Raw genomic sequence first — 20,606 nt, 5'->3', positions numbered from 1 at the left:
GTAGAGACAGGGTTTCACCATATTGGCCAGGATGGTCTCGATCTCATGATCTCATTATCTGCCTGCAGTTAGTTGTTGTTTCAGTAAAGAAACAAATACATCCCACACACTTGTAAAATATGTTTTTATAGAGACCTTTTTTTTTTTTTTTTTTTAAGGGACAGGGTTTCCTCATGTTGCTCAGGCTGGTCTTGAGCCCCTGGGCTCAAGAGATCTGCCTACCTTAGCCTCCCAAAGGGCTAGGATTATAGGTATCAGCCACTACACCCTGCTATGGAGACCTTCTTAATGAGTCTTTTTTTTTTTTTTTTTTTTTTTTTAAAAGAGATGGGGTCTCCCTATGTTGTCCAAGCTGGAGTGCAGTGGCTATTCACAGGTGCAATCCCACTACTGATTAGCATAGGAATTTTGACCTACTCGGTTTCTGACCTGGGCCTGTTTATCCCTCCTTAGGCAACCTGGTGGTTCCCCGTTCCCAGGAGGTCACCATATTGATGCCAAACTTAGTGCGGACACCCGATTGGTATAGTACGCTACAGCCCAGAATTCCTGGGCTCAAGCTGTCCTCCAGCCTCAGCCTCCTGAGTAGCTGGGACTACAAGCACGCGCCACTGCACCCAGCATGAATCTTTTTTTTTTGTTGTTGGGGACAGTGACTCACTCTGTTGCCCATTTTTGAGTGCAGTGGTGCCATCACGACTCATTGTGGCTTTGACCTCCTAGGCCCAAGCAATCCTCCCACTTCAGCTTCCCAAGTAGCTGGGACCACATGCTCACAGCACCACACTTGACTAATTTTTAAGTTATTTGTTCAGACAAGGTCTTGCTTTATTGCCCAGGCTGGTCTGGAACTTGTGGCCTTAAACAACCCTCCTGCCTCAGCCTCCTGAAATGTTGGGATTACAGGTATGAGCCACTGTATCTGGTGAAATCACTTTCTATGATGTGACTAGAGATCAGAAATTCTGACATATGTACTTTACCTGGGTAATGCTCCTTAAAAAAAAAAAAAGGAAACATTTTGCTATTTACATGCCAGATATTATAGATGTTACTTTCTGTTAATGTAACCATTTATGAGCTTTCTTCACATGATACTTGAATAGAAGTTTTTTTTTTAAAGAAAGAGATCTATAGGAGCTAACAATGTACTTTTAGACGTAAAGTTAGTAATGTGGCTAGGTTTTAGATAGATTCTGAATGGGAACTAGAGGAATGGTTTTTTTATGGGCTTCTGGAAATTATAGTTGTTTAGATATCAAGTAAGTGTGATATGGTTTGGATCTGTGTCCACACCTATATCTTGTCTTGAATTGTACTCCCGTAATTCTCACATGTTATGGGAGGGACTCAGTGGGAGATAATTTGAATCATGGGGGCAGTTTCCCCCGCACTATTCTTGTGGTTGTAAGTAAATTTCATGAGATCTGATGGTTTTATCAGGGGTTTCCGCTTTTGCATCCTTCTCATTTTCTCTTGCCATTGACATGTAAGAAGTGCCTTTCACCTCCCCGTCATGATTCTGAGGCCTCCCCAGCCATGTGGAACTGTAAGTCCAATTAAACCTCTTTTTTCCCCCCAGTCTCAGGTGTGTCTTTATCAGCAGTGTGAAAATGGACTAATGCAGCAAATTGGTACGAATAGAGTGGGACGCTGCTTAAGAGATACCTGAAAATGTGGAAGCGACTTTGGAACTCGATTATAGGCAGAGGTTGGAACAGTTTGAAGGGCTCAGAAGAAGACAGGAAAATGTGGGAAAGTTTGGAACTTCCTAGAGACTTGTTGAATGGCTTTGCCCAAAATGCTGATAGTGATATGGACAATAAGGTCCAGTCTGAGGTACTCTCAGATGGAGATGAGGAACTTGTTGGGAACTGGAGCAAAGGTGACTCTTGTTATGTTTTAGCAAAGAGACTGGCAGCATTTTGCCCCTGTTCTAAAGATTTGTGGAACTTTGAACTTGAGAAAGATGATTTAGGTTATTTGGTGAAAGAAATTTCTAAGCAGCAAATCATTCAGGAGGTGACTTGGATGTTGTTAAAGGCGTTAGTTTTATAAGGGAAGCATAGCATGAAGGTTGGAAAATTTACAGCCTGGCAATATTATAGAAAAGAAAAACCCAGAAAATGGGAGCCAGCTGTAGAAATTTGCGTAAGTAACAAGGAGTGGAATATTAATGCCCCAGACAATGGGGAAAATGCCTTCAGGGCATGTCAGAGGTCTTCAAGGCAGCCTCTCCCATCACAGGCCTAGAGGCCTAGGAGAAAATGGTTTCATGGGCTGGGCCAAGGGTCCCTGTGCTGTGTGAAGTCTAGGGACTTGGTGCCCTGCATCCCAGCCACTCCAGCTGTGACTAAAATGGGCCAAGGTAGAGCTCTGTCTGTTGCTTCAAAGGGTGGAAGCCCCAACCTTTGGCAGGTTCCATGTGATGTTGAGCCTGTGGGTACACAGAAGTCAAGAATTGAGGTTTGGGAACCTCTGCCTAGATTTCAGATGTCTGAAAATGCCTGGATGCCCAGGCAAAAGTTTACTGCAGGGATGATGCTCTCATGGAAAACCTCTACTAGGGCAGTGTGAAAGGGAAATGTGGGTTTGGAGCCCCCACACAGTGTCCCTACTGGGGCACCATCTAGTGGAGCTGTGAAAAGAGGGCCACTGACCTCCAGACCCTAGAATGGTAGATCCACTGACAGCTTGCACCATACTCCTGGAAAAGCCACTGACACTCAATGCCAGCCCGTGAAAGCAGCCAGCAGGGCAGCTATACCCTGCAAAGCCACAGGGTGGGAGTTGACCAAGACCATGGGAACCCACTTCTCACATCAGGGTGACCTGGATGTAAGATCTCGAGTCAAAGATCATTTTGGAGCTTAAATTTTGACTGCTTCACTGGATTTTGGACTTGCATGGGCCCTGTAACCCTTTTGTTTTGGCCAATTTCTCCCTTTTGGAATAGCTAATATTTATCCAATACCTGTACCCTCATTGTATCTAGGAAGTAATTTGCTTGTTTTTAATTTTACAGGCTCATAGGCAGAAGGGAGTTGCTTTGTCTTGGATGAGACTTTGGACTGTGGACTTTGGTGTTAATGTTGAAATGAGTTAAGACTTTGGGGGACTGTTAGGAAGGCATGATTGGTTTTGAAATGTGAGGACATGAGATCTGGAGGGTCTGGGTGAATTGATATGGTTTAGCTCTGTGTCTCCACCCAAATCTCATCTTGAATTGTACTCCCATAATTCCCATGTGTTGCGGGATGGAGCCAGTGGATAATTTGAATCATGGAGGCAGTTTCCCCCATACTGTTCTTGTAGTGAATAAGTCTCATGAGATCTGATGGTTTTATCAGGGGCTTCCGCTTTAGCATCCTTCTCATTTTCTTTTGCTTCCACCATGTAAGAAGTGCCTTTTGCTTTGTGCCATGATTCTGAGGCCTCCCAGCCATGTGGAACTGTAAGTCCTATTAAACCTCTTTTTCTTCCCAGTCTTGGGTATGTCTTTTATTAGCAGCATGAAAATGGACTAATACAAAGTGGCTGCATATTATATCTTATATTTAGGATTCTACACTTTATGTGGAGTTGGTTAGTAAGTATTTATGAAATCTCTGCTCTGTGCCCAACACAGGAGCACACCATTTTACAATGAACCAAGTTTCACTATTCCTCCATTTCCTCCTATTCAGAGAAGCAATTTTTTTTTTTTAACTGGAAGAGATAGGTGAATTTCAGGCTGTTTTTTGAGGTAAGCTACAATTTTACTTCCCAAACCCTTTTGCCTTTATTTTACTTTTCTCAATGGCTATTTTGAGGATATTTTCTCTTTACCAATAATAGATTGGAAGCAATTTAAAGCCTTTTTATACATTTGCAGGGTAGTTGGCAATTTTCTTTCTTTTTTATTGAGATGGAGTTTTGCTATTGTTTCCCAGGCTGGAGTGCAGTGGCACGATCTCTGCTCTTCACAACCTCTGCCTTTTGAGTTCAAGTGATTCTCGTGCTTCAGCCTCCCGAGTAGCTGGGATTATAGGCATGTGCCACCATGCCAGGCTGATTTTTGTATTATTAGTAGAGGTAGGGTTTCTCCATGTTGGTCAGGCTGGTCTCGAACTGCTAGCCTCAAGTGATCCGCCCACCTTGGCCTCCCAAAGTGCTAGGATTATAGGAATAAGCCGCCTTTCCTGGCTTAGTTGACCATTTCCATCACTGTTTTATTATGCATTCTTGTATTTGTTTAGCTAATCTGACTGTGGTGTGTTTTGTTGCTAGTTGAGAATCTCAATAGATTATTCATACCAAGACATAGGAAGATTCCTCACCCAGTTCCCAACTCCACCTCAGTTTCTGTGAGAAAGATGAGATTAAATTGATGGTTATGAAAATATTTTAAAAATTAGTTGACTATTTTCTTGAGCAGTTTGAGGTTTACAGAAAACCTGGAGTAGAAAGTAGAGTGCCTGTATACCATACCTCCCCCTCCCCAGTTTTTCGTATTATTATCATAATTTTGAGACAGAGTCTCACTCTGTCACCCATGCTGGAGTGCAGTGGTACCATCTCAGCTCACTGCAACCCTTGCCTCCCAGGTTCAAGCAATTCTCCTACCTCAGCCTTCTGAGTAGCTGAGACTACAGGCACATGCCACCATGGCAGGCTAATTTTTTTGTATTTTTAGTAGAGATGGGGTTTCATCATGTTGGTCAGGCTGGTCTCAAACTCGTGATCTCAGGTGATCCACCTGTCTCAGCCTCCCAAAGTGCTGGGATTACAGGCTTAAGCCACCATGCCCAGCCTACATTAGGGTTTACTTATTATACATTAAGTACATTCTATGGGTTTTGATAAATAATGATATGAATTTCACCATCACAATATCATACAGAATAGCTCACTACCCTAAACATCCCCTCTGCTGCACCTTCTTATACCTGGTTCCCTCCCTGCAAGCTGTTGACAACAACTGATCTTTTTCTGTTTCCACAGTTTTGCCTTTTCCAAAATGGCCTTTGGTTGAGTATATAGCTTTTTTAGGTTGGCTTCTTTTATTTAGTAATATGCATTTAAGTAGTATTTAAGATTCCTCCATGTCTTTTCATGAGTTGATAGCTCATTTCATTTTAGTGCTGATGTTCTATTTCTGGATGTACCAGTTTATCCATTCACCTACTGAAGGGTATCTTGGTTACTGCACTCCCAAATTAAGAAAACAATGAATTGTGTTTTAGGATTGTATTTAGAAGGCATTGTAAATCCAAGATCATCTAGGTTTTCTTCTATGTTATCCTCTAAATAAATAAAAATTTATCCTCTAAGTATTTATTTATTTATTTTTGAGATGTCGCTCATGCTGGAGTACAGTGGCATGATCTTGGTGCACTGCACCCTCTGACTCCCGAGTTCAAGCAATTCTCCTGCCTCAGCCTCCGGAGTAGTTGGGATTTCAGGTGCCCACCACCACACCTAGCTAATTTTCATATTTTTAGTAGAGATGAGGTTTTCCCATGTTGGCCAAGGTGGTCTCAAACTCCTGACTTCAGGTGATCTGCTCACCTCAGCTTCTCAAAGTGCTGGGATGACAGACAGGTGTGAACCACCATGCCCAGCCTCTTATAAAAATTTTATAGTTTTCTGGTCTGGGTGCAGTGGCTTATGCCTGTAATTGCAACACGTTGGGAGGCCAAGGCGGGCGGATCATGAGGTCAGGAGATAAGACCATCCTCGCCAACATGGTGAGACCCCATCTCTGAAAAAAAAAGAATGAAAGTTTTCCATTTTATTTTAAGTCAACGTCCATTTTGAGTTAATTTTTGTGTAGATGTAAGGGCTCTGTCTAGATTATTTTTTTAGCATATGCTTGTCCAGGTGTTCTGGCACTGTATGTTGAAACAACTTCTTTCTCCATTGCTCTTCTTTGTTCCTTTGTCAGTCAACACATGAGTATATTTGTGTGAGTCTGTATCTGAGCTCTCTATTCTGTTCCATTGATCTGTTTGTCTTTTCTGTCACCAATATCACACTGTCTTGATTACTGTGGCTTTATAATAAGTCTTGAAGTTGGGTAGTATCAGTCTTCCAACTTTGTTCTTCAATATTGCATTGGTTATTCTGGGTCTTTTGTCTTTCTGCATGAGCTTCAGAATCAGTTTGTTGATGTTCACAAAACAATTGGCTGGGATTTTGATTGGGATTGTGTTGTATCTATAGATTAAGTTAGAAAGAATAGACCTCTTGACAGTCCTTCTTAGAGTTATATATGACACTCTACACTTAAAATTTGGATATTTTTGGATTTCTTTTATCAGAGTTCTGTAGTTTACATTTTCCTCATGTATATCTTATACTTTTGTTAGATTTAGGCCTAATATTTCTTTTTTGGCTTGCTAATGTGAATGGTATTGTGTTTGTCATTTCTTGTACCCTGCAGTCTTGCTATAATTGTTTATTAGTTCCAGGAGTCTTCTTTGTTGATTCTTTGGGATTTTCTTCACAGACAATCATGTCATCTGTGAACAAAGTTTTATTTCTTCCTTCACAATCTGCATACCTTTTATTTCTTTTTCTTGTCTTCTAATAGCCAAGACTTCCACTACTATGCTGATTAAGAGTGGTGAGAGCAGGCTGGGCACGATGGTTCACGCCTGTAATCCCAGCACTTTGGGAGGCCAAGGTGGGCAGATCACCCGAGTTCAGGAGTTCAGGACCGGTCTGACCAACAGGGAGAAACCCTGTCTCTACTGAAAATGCAAAATTAGCTGGGCATGGTGCTGTGTGCCTGCAGTTTCAGCGACTCAGGAGGCTGAGGCAGGAGAATTGCTTAAACCCAGGAGATGGAGGTTGTGGTGAGCCAAGATGGCCCTGTTGCACTCCAGCCTAGGCAACAAGAGTGAAACTTTGTGTAAAAAAAAAAAAGAAAAGTGTGGTGAGAGCAGTCATCTTTGCTTTGTTCCTGGTTTTATGGAGAACCCATTTAGTTTCTCTCTACAATTTCTCAATAGATTATCCTATATGGTAGTATAAAAAATGTAAAGTACTGCATATATCAGATATAGGAGGACTCCATTCTCCTCCCCTCCATTTCTTCACTTTGCCTTAACTTTTATGAGAAAGCTGGGATTAAATGGATGGTCATAAAAGTATTTTAAATGATGGGATTCAGGCAGTTTTAAAATATAATATTTTCTATTTTCTTTGGTTTCTCTACTCCTTTGTGAACTTCTGGAGGGCAAAGACCATACCTCAGTGTATTGTTGCAACCCTTGTAGTGCCCAGTATGTACAATGCACATAACTATTTGTTGAATGTAAAACCTAATTCTAGACTCTTGCTGTAAACTTCTATCTTACTTGAAAAGGCAGATAGCCAGTGAAGTCAGTCATCTAATCAATTAATCAATTCATCAAATATTTGATTGTTAGCACCAAGGTGTATAACATTGGCTGCAAAGATACACATGATAATGATACCTCCTCTCTGGGAATGTATTATTCATTTAAGAAATGTTAATTTCAAGTGCTGTGTTCCATTTTTACTGATATGTATTTGCCAAAAACTCATACTCCTGTATGTCTTCCTAAGTACTCTAATTGAAATGTCTATGTGTGAATTTCTTCCATAGTCCCTAAAAGGTTTACAGTTTTGTTGAAAGAACTGGCATTTAATGAGCCTGTAACAGGTGCCAGACACTGTGCTATGTGCTTTACGCATTCTTCTTTATCTTATTTATCTTCACAGCAGTTGAACAAGGGAAATATTCTTAATTTCCAGATGCAAAAACTGATAATATGAGGGTATAAGTAACCTATTCACCATGTGACTTAGTGGGATAGGTATATAAGTCCATAGCCCAAGATACTTATATCACACACTATGGAAAAGTTACCATACAAAGTGGTATACGATGAAGGCTACTGTATAGTGCATACCCGTGCTCGGTGAATGCAGGGAAGGGAGCTTTGACCTCAGGCTAGGGTGTTAACAAAATTTCTGGAAAGCTTAATCTTGTCTGATAGGAAGAATAGGAGGATAGAGAAATCAGGGAGGTCAGTCAGTGAGAGGAAGATGGAAGGCCAAGAACAGTGAATATTTTCTCATCGACAGTATACACATTTCTTCTGTGGCCATCAAATACAGTAGAACAAATTTTGTTTTTTATTTTAAATAAGGGCCCTTCTTCTCCATTTTTCTCTTAAACAAAATAATTTCTCCTTAACTTGCTTTTTGCATAACTCCAAAGTTATCAGTCCCCAAACTATCTTTTTCCATTGGATTAGCACAGTCTACAGCAGTAATTGAGGGAGGAAAAGCCTGGAGGGAAAAAGGAAGATCAAACAAATCCTAAGAAAAGGATTTTCCTACTGTCAAGTGTATTTTATTTATCCCTTGTTAAATACCTGACAGACACACAATATGTGAAAAGCTGTGGAGTTACAGAGGCTTATAGGAGGCATCATTGCTTTCAGTGAACTTATTGTTTAGTTGGAAAAAGATGAGTAAAGTAAAATAATTGGTAAACCACTGAGCAGTGGTAAGCACCAAATAATGTAGTATATGTTGTAAATATTGTAGGATCCTTTTCCTTAAATGATGTTTTTCAGGGTTCTGTCCTTTTTCCTAGTCTCACAACTTCACTTTTTTATACTTTCACATCTCTATCTCTAGCTCACATCTCCCATCTAAGCTATACATGTGTCTAGGCGCCTTTTGAACATCTTTGTTTAGACAATACCACAGTCTTCTCAACTTGAACTTATTTAAAACTTGGCCAATCTGTTCTTAACTCAGTGAACGGTACCAGCCTCACCCATTGCCCGAGCCATACACTGGGAATTAAGTTCTTGCAGTTCTTTGTTTCTTCACCACATGTTCTGTTGACACTGTTTCCTAATTATCTGTAAGATCTGTCCACTTCTTTTTATTCCCTCTGTTACTATCCTAATTTACACTATAGCCACCTCTCACTTAAATTATTGCAAAGTCCTCTTAACTAGTTCCCTGTGCTATCTTCACACCTGCAGGACTACAAAAAACACAGATTGTGTGCTGGGCGTGTACCTGTAATTCCTGCTACTCTGGAGGGTAAAGCAGGAGGATGACTTGAGCCAAGCCATTTGAGACCAGCCTGAGCAACAAAATGAGACCCCCATATCAAAAAACAAACAAACGAAAACACCAACCCAGATTGCTTTAAATCCTTACCTGTGTTCCTACTTGTTCTGCTTCATCTGGCCCTGCTTGCTTCTCCAGCTTTAACTTGCTTTCCCCTATGTGAAACTAGCCTTACTGAACTTCAGACATGTCATGCTGTCTTGCCAGTGAGACTTGACACATGCTATTCTCTCTTCTCAGAAGGGGAATATGGAGAAATGAAAATAATCACTATAGCAATTAAAGCACAGACTCTGTAGCCAGACTACTCAAGTGTGAATTCTGGATTTGCTACTTAATGAGCTTTGTGATATAGAATGAGTTACTTAACCTACCTGCTTTCAGTGTCCTCATCTGTATAATGGGGATGGTTAATAGTACCTGCTTCAGAGCATGTTGTAGGGATTAGAAGAGTATTGTTTGTGTTGAGACAAGGTCTGGCCCTGTCGCCCAGGCTGGAGTGCAGTGGTATGATCATAGCTCACGGTAGCCTTGACCTCTCAGTTCAAGCTGTTCTCCCACCTCAGCCTCCGGAGTCACTGGGACTACAGGCATGTGTCACCATGCCCAACTCCTTTTTGTTTTTTTTTTTGTAGTGACAGGGTCACACTATGTTGCCCAGGCTGGTCTTGAACTCTTGGGCTCAAGTAATCCTCCAGCCTCAGCCTCTTAAAGTTTTGGAATTACAGTGCCCAACCTAAAATCGTTAATACAGTTGAGGCCTTTTTTTTTTTTTTTGAGGCAGAGCCTTGTTCTGCGGCCCAGGCTGGAATGTGGTGACACAATCTCAGCTCACTGCAACTTCCACCTCTTGGGTTCAAGCGATTTTTGCGCCTCAGCCTCCTAAGTAGCTGGGGACTATAGGCATGTGCCACCATGCCGGGCTAATTTTTGTATTTTTAGTAGAGACAGGGTTTCACTGTGTTGGTCAGGCTGGTCTCGAATTCCTGGCCTCAAGTGATCTGCTTGCCTCGGCCTCCCAAAGTGCTGGGATTACAGGTGTGATGCACTGTGTCTGGCCTAGTTGAGGCTTTTAATTCGTCCCTGGCATATAGTAAGTACTATATAAGTATAGCTGTCATTATAAATCTTATTGTAAATATGTTGTATTGGATAGAATTTTTGTTTTAAGGTTGATTTAATGATAAATGGAAAAACGCTGTTCCCCTCCATAAGTTCCCAGTTGATTGGCTCAGTATTGTTGGTATTTATTCTGCTTTGGCAGCTGCTTTCTTTTCCTAACTTCTTGTTTTTCAGCTTTTTAGTGACTAGAATTTGGTCTTGGGTTGACATTTCTATGAAACGGATCATTTGACAAGGTCAAATTAACCTGAGCTTTCATACAGACAAATTGAGGCCAATTTATATGGAAATTTTTTTTTTTTTTTTAATTTTTTACTGGATTATAGGTTTTGGGGTACATGAGCAGAGCATGCAAGACAGTTGCGTAGGTACACACATGGCAGTGTGCTTTGCTTTTCTTCTCCCCTTCACCCACATTTGGCATTTCTCCCCAGGCTATCCCTCCCCACCTCCCCCTCCCACTGGCCCTCCCCTTTTCCCCCCAATAGACCCCAGTGTTTAGTACTCCCCTCCCTGTGTCCATGTGTTCTCATTTTTCATCACCCACCTATGAGTGAGAATATGCGGTGTTTCATTTTCTGTTCTTGTGTCAGTTTGCTGAGGATGATGTTTTCCAGATTCATCCATGTCCCTACAAACGACACGAACTCATCATTTCTGATTGCTGCATAATATTCCATGGTGTATATGTGCCACATTTTTCCAATCCAGTCTATTATCAATGGGCATTTGGGTTGATTCCAGGTCTTTGCTATTGTAAACAGTGCTGCAATGAACATTCGTGTACATGTGTCCTTATAGTAGAACGATTTATAGTCTTTTGGATATATACCCAGTAATGGGATTGCTGGGTCAAATGGAATTTCTATTTCTAAGGCCTTGAGGAATCGCCACACTGTCTTCCACAATGGTTGAACTAATTTACACTCCCACCAACAGTGTAAAAGTGTTCCTTTTTCTCCACATCCTCTCCAGCATCTGTTGTCTCCAGATTTTTTGATGATCGCCATTCTAACTGGCGTGAGATGGTATCTCAATGTGGTTTTGATTTGCATCTCTCTGATGACCAGTGACGATGAGCATTTTTTCATATGATTGTTGGCCTCATATATGTCTTCTTTCGTAAAGTATCTGTTCATATCCTTTGCCCACTTTTGAATGGGCTTGTTTGTTTTTTTCCTGTAAATCTGCTTGAGTTCTTTGTAAATTCTGGATATCAGCCCTTTGTCAGATGGGTAGACTGCGAAAATTTTTTCCCATTCTGTTGGTTGCCGATCCACTCTAGTGACTGTTTCTTTTGCCGTGCAGAAGCTGTGGAGTTTCATTAGGTCCCATTTGTCTATTTTGGCTTTTGTTGCCAATGCTCTTGGTGTTTTGTTCATGAAGTCCTTGCCTACTCCTATGTCCTGGATAGTTTTGCCTAGATTTCCTTCTAGGGTTTTTATGGTGCCAGGTCTTATGTTTAAGTCTTTAATCCATCTGGAGTTAATTTTAGTGTAAGGTGTCAGGAAGGGGTCCAGTTTCTGCTTTCTGCACATGGCTAGCCAGTTTTCCCGACACCATTTGTTAAACATGGAATCCTTGCCCCATTGCTTGTTTTTGTCAGGTTTATCAAAGATTGTATAGTTGTATGTATGTTGTGTTGCCTCCGGTGCCTCTGTTTTGTTCCATTGGTCTATAGGAAATTTTTTTTTTTTGAGACGGAGTTTCGCTCTTGTTATCCAGGCTGGAGTGCAATGGTGTGATCTGGCTCACCGCAACCTCCACCTCCACCTCCTCCTAAAGTTTCAGGCAATTCTCCTGCCTCAGCCTCCTGAGTAGCTGGGATTACAGGCACGTGCTACCATGCCCAGCTAATTTTTTGTATTTTTAGTAGAGACAGGGTTTCACCATGTTGACCAGGATGGTCTTGATCTCTTGACCTTGTGATCCACCTGCCTTGGCCTCCCAAAGTGCTGGGATTACAGGCGTGAGCCACTGTGCCCAGTCTATATGGAAATTTTTAAAAGAAAATGATTATTATACAAGTAGTTAATATTCATTATAGAAAAATCAGAAAGTATGGATAAGCACAAAGAAGGAAATAAAATTCTAGTGTTAATATTTTATTTATTTATTTTTTAGATGGGGTTTTGCTATAATGCCCAGGTTGGCCTTGAACTCCTGGGCTCAAGCGAGTTTTCCATCTCAGCCTCTGGAGTAGCTAGGACTACAGGCAGGCACCACTGTGCCAGGCTTCCATGGTTAATATTTCAGCGCATACATAATATACTTATTTCCTTACAGAAAAGAGTACATGGTTTTATAATTTGCCTTTAAAAATGTTACAAAAAATGCAGCATAATTCATTCAACATAATTTTTAATAGTTGATAGATGACATTTTAATTTGACTTATAATTTACATGCCATGTTGATTAAAGTTTCAACTAAAGTCTTCTAAAGGAATTTTTTTTTTCAAGTATATTTCAGAGATTGTAGATTATAAAGATTCAAATTGTGTGGGTTCTAGCAAGGATACTTATATTAGGAAAGAAACTCATTGTAACAATAGTAAAGTTCAACTACAAAAAACATGCAAAAACTACATTTTATCAAAAGAAGATTCCACAGTGGCCTGGAATTGGCAGCACCTTCAGTAGGATTGTGAAAACATATATATTTAAATTTTAAAAGTGTTGATTTTGATATCTTGACTAATAATTTTCTTTCTTTCTTCTTCTTTTTTTTTTTTCAGATAGGGTCTTGCTTTGTCACCCAGGCTAGAGTGCAATGATACGATCTTAGCTCACTGCAACTTTGAACTCCTAGGCTCCAGTGATCTTCCTGCTCCAGCCTTCTGAGTAGCTGGGACTACAGGCATGTGCCACTATGCCTGGCTAATTTTAAAAACATTTTAAAAGTTTTTGTAGAGACTTTGCTACACTGACCAGGCTGGTCTTGAACTCCTGGGGTCAAGCCATGCACCTCCCTAAGTGCTGGGATTACAGGCATAAGCCATTGCACCTGGCCCATCATTTTTTTTTTTTTTTTTAGTATTTATTTTTCATTGATACTTATGATTTGAGATGATTTCATGAAGACTAATATCTTAAAATGCACCTAAGGGACAAGCCTGACTAACATGGTGAAACCCCATCTCTACCTAAAATACAAAAATTAGCTAGGCACGGTGGCAAGTGCCTGTAATCCTAGCTACTTGGGAGACTGAGGCAGGAGAATTGCTTGAACCTGGGAGGCGGAGGTTACATTGAGCTGAGATCACACCACTGGACTCCAGCCTAGGCAACAGATTGAGACCCTGTCTCAAAAAAAAAAAAAATGCACCTAAGGGAGCAGATTGTTGATTCACTACTGTCTGATCTGATGATCTAGTTCTGTCTGATCTGACAGTTCTGGATTGAAGAATGGCCGAGTATTTATATTTTTCTCCTTCCCTCCAGAAGGAGGTACTTGCTTTATGGTGAATTTCTACATACAATTATTTTTCCAATAAAAATACTGAGGTTTGATCATCGCTGTCATTTTAATTTTATTTTCAGAATATAAATATATATTTATCTTTGGAATATAGTTTAAAGACAGTATTCTAGATTTTCTTATTACAATGAAAATATTTTTTTAAATGACCAAGACTAATGAAGAGGTTTATTTCAGTAACATATGTTTAGTTCCTCCTGTTTGCAAAGCACTTAGCTCCTAGAGAATATACAGAAATGAGCAAGATAATCTTTTTCCTTATTTGGGGATGGGATAAGGGAGATGAATCAATTCTAAGTAATTATAATAAAATATGGTAAGTCCCTTGAGAGAATATTGAACAAAGTACTTGCTCTACTAGTGATGCTCTCACAAATGTCATTAACTGTTAAATCCAATGAGCTCTTTTTCATTCTGTGCTATTTGACCTTGCTTCTATGTTTGATGCTTTTGCCCACCTACCCTTTAATGCTTGTTTCTTTGCTTCTGTACACCCTTTCTTATTGTTTTTCTCCTTAACTCCTCTTTGTGGGGGGAGCTGGGGACAGGTCTTGTTTTGTAGCTCAGGTTGAAATGTGGTGGTGCAAACATGACTCACTGCAGCCTCAACCTCTTGAACTCAAATGGTCTACACCTCAACATCCTGAGTAGCTGGGACCACAGGTGTGCACCACCGTGGTCAGCCAATTTTTAAATTTTTTTTAGAGATGGAGTCTTGCCACATTGCCCAAGCTGGTCTCAAAACTCCTGGCCTCAAGCAGTTCTCCCACCTTGGCCTCCTAAAGTGCTAGGATTACAGATTCGAGCCACCACACTCGGCCTTCTGTTGAACTCTTTAACTGCTGCTTTTTAGTTATTTCTGTCTTCAGGTTTTTTTTTTATTAAGAAAATTTTTGTAAAAACAGGTAAGTTTACTTTAGAACAGTGAACACCTACATTCAGCTGCCTTGAATGCCTAGATTCAATTGTTATTATCTTTCTATAATTGCTTTATCTCGCTCTGTGTGTGTGTGTGTGTGTGTGTGTGTATGAATGGTTTTTTTGGTGTATTTGAACAATCTGAAATTAATTTGCAGTTTTTATTACATGTCACCTCCAAATACTTGAACCTGCATCTCCTAAGAATAAGAACATTTGTTTGCATTACCATATCATTATCCTATATTTGACAGTTAATAAAATAATAAAATTAAGCATGCCATCATAATATTACATAAATTCTGGTTTATATTTAAATTTCCCCAGGTGTCTCACAAGTAAACTTTTATAGCTATTTTTATTTGAATCACAGTTTAGTCAAGTATTTCATGCATAGTATTTGCTTGTTATATGCTTTGAGTCTCTTTTAATCTAGGTTATCCCCACATTTTACCTTTTTTTATGGCTCCTCCCCTTTTCTAAGGGGAGGGGAGTTGAGCGAATTTGCTTAGAGTATCCCACATCTAGATTTGCCTACTATCAGGGAATTTTAATGGTTTCTGTTTCTGCAGCCTGTTGTAGGATGGTGTTTACCAAAGAAGTGCTCCTGTGGCATGGGTGCTGTGAATGGGTTGTGGGTCCTATTAATTAATCATCTAAATTCTTTGGCAGCCGGTGGGGTTTAGGGCAGTGGAAGCCCATGGGTCCCTTTATCTCTGCCCATGAGTATTTTGTCTGTTTACCCTGGTGTCCAGGGTAGAAAAAAATAGCACTATGTGGGTACCGTCATGTGAAAGAGGTTTGGTTGCACTGACCACCGTCTTTAGCATTTTCTTCTGTGTTCTTTCCCTTTGTGATCATAGTTGCTTCTGTGGTTTTAACAGTCACTTCTATGGAGATGTCCTCTTTTCTGAACTGCAGTTCTGTTATTTCCTTTCGTTCATATGCTGCTGCCTCTCCAGTTGCTACTTCAAAATCAACATGTCCAAAATGAATTCGTTTTCTACTTCCAAACTAGCCCATTGTCAATATTTTTTTTTCTTTTTTGTAAATTGTCTCACTGAGATGACACTGGCTAGAAATCTCAGTCACCTTCAGCTGTTTTACAGCTGTCTGCCCAAGAAACACACACACACACACACACACACACACACATGTGCACACATATGCATACATATTTATTCATTAAATATGTTTTGAATGTCTACAATGTACCAAAATATATTTGGCCACAGTAGATAATTTTTTTTTTTTTTTTTGAGACAGGGTCTTGTGCAGGCTGGAGTGCAATGGCATGATCTTGGCTCACACCAACCTTCATTTTCCTGGCTCAAGTGGTCTTGCAGCCTCAGCCTCCTGAGTAGCTGGAACCCATGGTCGAGCCACCATGCCCAGCTCATTTTTGTACTTTTTTTTTTTTTTGAGATGAACTCCTGCTCTGTTGTCCAGGCTGGAATACAGTGTTGCAATCTCGGCTAACTGCAACCTCTGCCTCCCGGGTTTAAGAGATTCTCGGGCCTCAGCTTCTTTAGTGGCTGGGACTGCAGATGCATGTCACCATTTTTGTATTTTTAGTAGAGACGGTGTTTCACTATGTTAGCTAGTCCGGTCTTGAACCTCTGACCTCAGGTCATCCAACTGCCTCAGCCTCCCAGAGTGCTGGGATTATAGGTGTGTGCCACGCCCAGCTAATTCTGTGTTTTTAGTAGAGACAAGGTTTCACCATGTAGCCCAGGCTTGGCTTGAACTCCTGATCTCCGTGATCCACCTGCCTTGGTCTTCAAAGTGTTGGGATTACAGGCCTGAGCCCCCGCATCTGGCTGTAATAGATAATTTTTTTCTCTGAAATGCCTCTTGAGTCCATTCCCTCCATTCTGACTACATTTACTCTAATTTTGGTCCTCACCAACCCTCCTCAAACTTCTACATTGGTCCGCCTGCCTGTGGCTTGAAATCTTCTGATCCACCCTGCATACTATCTACTTATTGAGAAGACCTATTTGATCACATTTTCAGCAGGAGTGCTGGAAAACCTCTGATGGCTTTCAGTTGTACAAGAAAAGTGCAAAACTATGCTGATTCTATCTGCTTTGCTCTTTTCACCTCTTATATTCTAGCTGTATTTGCCTTTAGCTAATTGCTTGGATATACCATGGATTTTAATCTTCAGACAAAGTCCACACATTCTGGTGCCTCTAAGGCCCTGTCCTTTCCTCCTTTGCTCAGTGAAATTCTGCTCATCTCTTGGGACCCACTCAGATGTTCCTTTGAAAAATATTTACCTGAAAGTCCTTGTCTGTCCCCTCCACCCGAACCAAACCCCTCTATTCACTCATTATCTGATGTTCTTTGCATGTTTCTCTGTTATAGCACTTATTAGATTGTACCCTTTGCTTGTATATCTCTGTATAAAGACTCACAAGGGGCTGGGCATGGTAGCTTGCACCTATAATCCCGGCACTTTGGGAGGTGAGGCAGGTGGATCACCTGAGGTCAAGGAGTTCGAGATCAGCCTGGCCAAAACAATGAAGCCCTAAAAATACAAAAATTAGCTGAGCATCGTGGTGCATGCCTGTAGTTGTAGCTACTTAGAAGGCTGAGGCAGCACAATAGCTTGAACCTGGGAAGCGAAAGTTGCCCTGAACTGAAATTGTGCCACTGCACTCTAGCCTGGGCAACAAGAACAAAAATCTGTCTCAAAATAAAAAGATTCACAAGGGAAAGGATCAGCTCTTTCTTCTTCCTGTTCCTGGAACCTAGCACAGTGCTTGACACATATTATGTGCTTAGTAAAATATTTCTGAAATAAATGCCTCACAATGCTTGTTATATTACCTTTTGTAGCAAGTGAGACTTAAGATTCATAAATTCTCAAAGTAAGATAATGTTTTCTATAAAACATTTAACTAAATATTTGCTAAGGATTATAGTCTTTATAAGACCCTAATTATTTATGTTTTAAGCCTAAGCCTTAAAAGGAAATGCCTGAATTCTTAAGCATTGCTGCAGATACATTTTTAAAAAACTCATGTCCCAGCAATAGGAATTTGCCATTTTTAGGCCAGGTGCAATGTCTCACGCCTGTAATCCCAGCACTTTGGGAGGCGTAGATGGGAGGATCGCTTGAGCCCAGGACTTTCAGACCAACCTGGGCAACATAGTGAGACGCTGTCTTAAAAAATAAAAAATAAATAATTAGCTGGGTGTGGTGATGTGTGCCTGTAGTCCCAGCTACTTGGGAGGCCGAGGCAGGAGGATTGCTTGAACCTGGCAGATTGAGACTGCAGTGAGCCATGATTGCACTAGTGCACTCTGATCTGGGTGACAGAGCATGACCCTGTCTAAAAAAAAAAAAAAGTTGCCAATTTTAGAAACAAATTAAGTGTTAAATATCGATGATATGTGGTAATATATTACCAATGCAACATTGAACTTGAGATTTTAGAAATGCACTGACAGTTTAAGTAGCTGTTGACTAAAAAGTAAGAAGCTTGGGTAAATATTATCAATATATCCTAATTAATAAGATTTGAAGTGTTAGTGGGCGACTGGTGAAGTTTATTGATGTGCAAATTCAATTCAGTGAATTGTTGTTTTTCATTAAAGCTCTCCAGTCAAGACATGGTTGCATATAAATGCCAACCAAATAAGAACACATTAAAAAGAAGAAATTATACAGTTAATCAATGAAAACATAAAGCATGATGGTTCACCCCTGTAATCCCAGCACTTTGGGTGGCCAAGGCAGGAGTATCTCATGAGCCTAGGAGTTTGAGACCAACCTGGTCAACATAGTGAGACCCCATCTCTACAAAAATAAAAAAAGTAGCTAGGCATGGTGATGCACACCTGTAGTCTTAGCTACTCTGGAGCCTGCAGTAAGAGGATTGCTTGAGTCTGGGAGGTGGACGCTTCATTGAGCCATGATCGTGCCACTGCACTCCAATCTGGGTGACAGAAACCTTGTCTTAAAAAAAAAAAATTATTCTAATTATGTTTTGAAACTTGTTTCTGCCAAACTAATAGGGATTTCTAAAATTTTATAATTTTAGAGTTTAAAAAATACTAAATGGTTATCTGACTTAGAATTCTAAATGAAGGAAATAGTATAAAATAAAGATTATTTTTTAGAGAAAGCTAACTAGCTAGGTGTTGTGGCTCAGGCCTGTAATTCTAGCACTTTGTGGGGCCAAAGTGCTTGAGACTGGGAATTCGAGACCAGCCTGGGCAACATGGCACAACCCTATTCCACAAAAAGTATAAAAAATTAGCCTGGCATGGTGGAGCATGCCTGTAATTCCAGCTATTTGGGAGGCTGAAGTGGGAGGATCATCTGAACCTGGGAGGTTGAGGCTGAAGTGAGCTGCCTTCCAGCCTGGGTGACAGAATGAGGCCCTGTCTTTAAAAAGAAAAAAAGAAACATAAACTAGTCAATCAGTTTATAAGAAAAAGGACTGGGCTAGTGGCTTACACTTGTAATTCCAGTACTTTGGGAGACCAAGGCAGGACGATCCCTTGAGGTCAGGAGTTTGGGACCAGCTTGGGCAATTTAGTGAGACCCTATCTCCTTACATATACAAAATGGGAGTAAATAAATTCGTTTGCTAAGGAGTGAAAGCAAAGAGATAATCAAACTGTTGTTACATTTTCACATTGTGAGGGAATCCTTAAGTTGAATAAAGAAGAATATTATTATATTTTGGTGATGTTTAGAGATTGAATAGATGAAATATTTGGTGGATGAAAGCATAATTTTTGAAGCACAATTTTGTTAGAAAAGAAAAGGAAAGCATAAAGAGGGTGCTAGTGTTATTTGACATCACTCATAAATAAGAATAATACAAAAGAACGGCAGTACCTTATGTTGGAAGATTTTAAATGTTTCACTTTAAAAGACTGTTATTCAAACTAGAAAAACTGTTGATATTGAAGTGTTATGACATTGAACTATTTATGAATGAAATGGAAAGATGTCTGGGATTTGTTTCAAAATAATTACGAAAAGTAGAGACAGAAATAAGGCTGTTCATGAGTTGATACTTGTGTGATGGATACATACAGTATTATTGCCATTTATTTTTGAAAAATTTAATTATACAAAATTTAAATATGTTATTATGTAATAAAGAATCATGTTTCCAAATAAGGGATCATTACTACTAGGCTGGCTGAATATTGGGCTCATGATGATACTGAATAATTCAGAATGATACCCGTATGAAACAAGATGATCTTTTTTGTTTTTTTTTATTTCAAATTTTTATTCCATATTGTTTTTTAAAAGTATTTTTCCATGTTGTGGAAGCTGCCTAATCTGCTAAGCCAAATCATCACATAATAAAGGAAAGGAATACAACATTGATTTATTTCATCATTCTTCTTGAAGAAAAAAAATAGTTGGCTCCAGTGTCATATAATTTGATGAATATCTTTTTTTTTTTTTTTAAACCTGACCAGTGGATTCACATCACATAGTTTAAAGAATGTCTTATTAGTAACACCTAGTTGTAAAAACTGGTAATACTAGAAATTAAAAAAAACAACTGATAATACTGTCTCATTTTAGATACTGTATTTCTGATGATTTCATGATATGAGTTCTACTCATAAGGTTTAGGAAAAGCAGCCTTGCATGGTGGCTCACACCTGTAATCCAGCATTTTGAGAGGCCAACACAGGTGTATCACCTGAGGTCAGGAGTTCAAGACTAGCCTGACCAACATGGAGGAACCCTGTCTCTACTAAAAATACAAAATTACTTGGATGTGGTGGCACATGCCTATAATCCCAGCTTCTTGGGAGGCCTCTGAGGCAGGAGAATCACTTGAACCCAGGAGGTAGAAGTTGTGGTGAGCCAAGATCATGCCCATTGCGCTCCAGCCTGGGCAACAAGACTGAAACTCCATCGCAAAAAAAAAAAAAAAAAAAGGAAGAAAAAGCAAACTTCAAAGAATTGTTTGTCTTCTAAGGCAGTGATCCCCA

General features: G+C 40.0%; 1 protein-coding gene across 8 annotated transcripts in view; it reads left to right on the top strand.

Annotated features, from left to right (window-relative positions):
- Positions 1-20,606, top strand: part of CDK19 (cyclin dependent kinase 19) — a 211,267-nt gene that overhangs the window by 47,899 nt on the left and 142,762 nt on the right. The gene's annotated exons all lie outside the window — the stretch shown is intronic.

Source organism: Callithrix jacchus, chromosome 4 (assembly GCF_049354715.1).
Source record: "Callithrix jacchus isolate 240 chromosome 4, calJac240_pri, whole genome shotgun sequence".
Taxonomy (NCBI): Eukaryota; Metazoa; Chordata; class Mammalia; order Primates; family Cebidae; genus Callithrix; species Callithrix jacchus.
The sequence above is the reverse complement of the archived record's forward strand: the minus strand, read 5'-3'. Positions and strand labels throughout refer to the sequence as shown.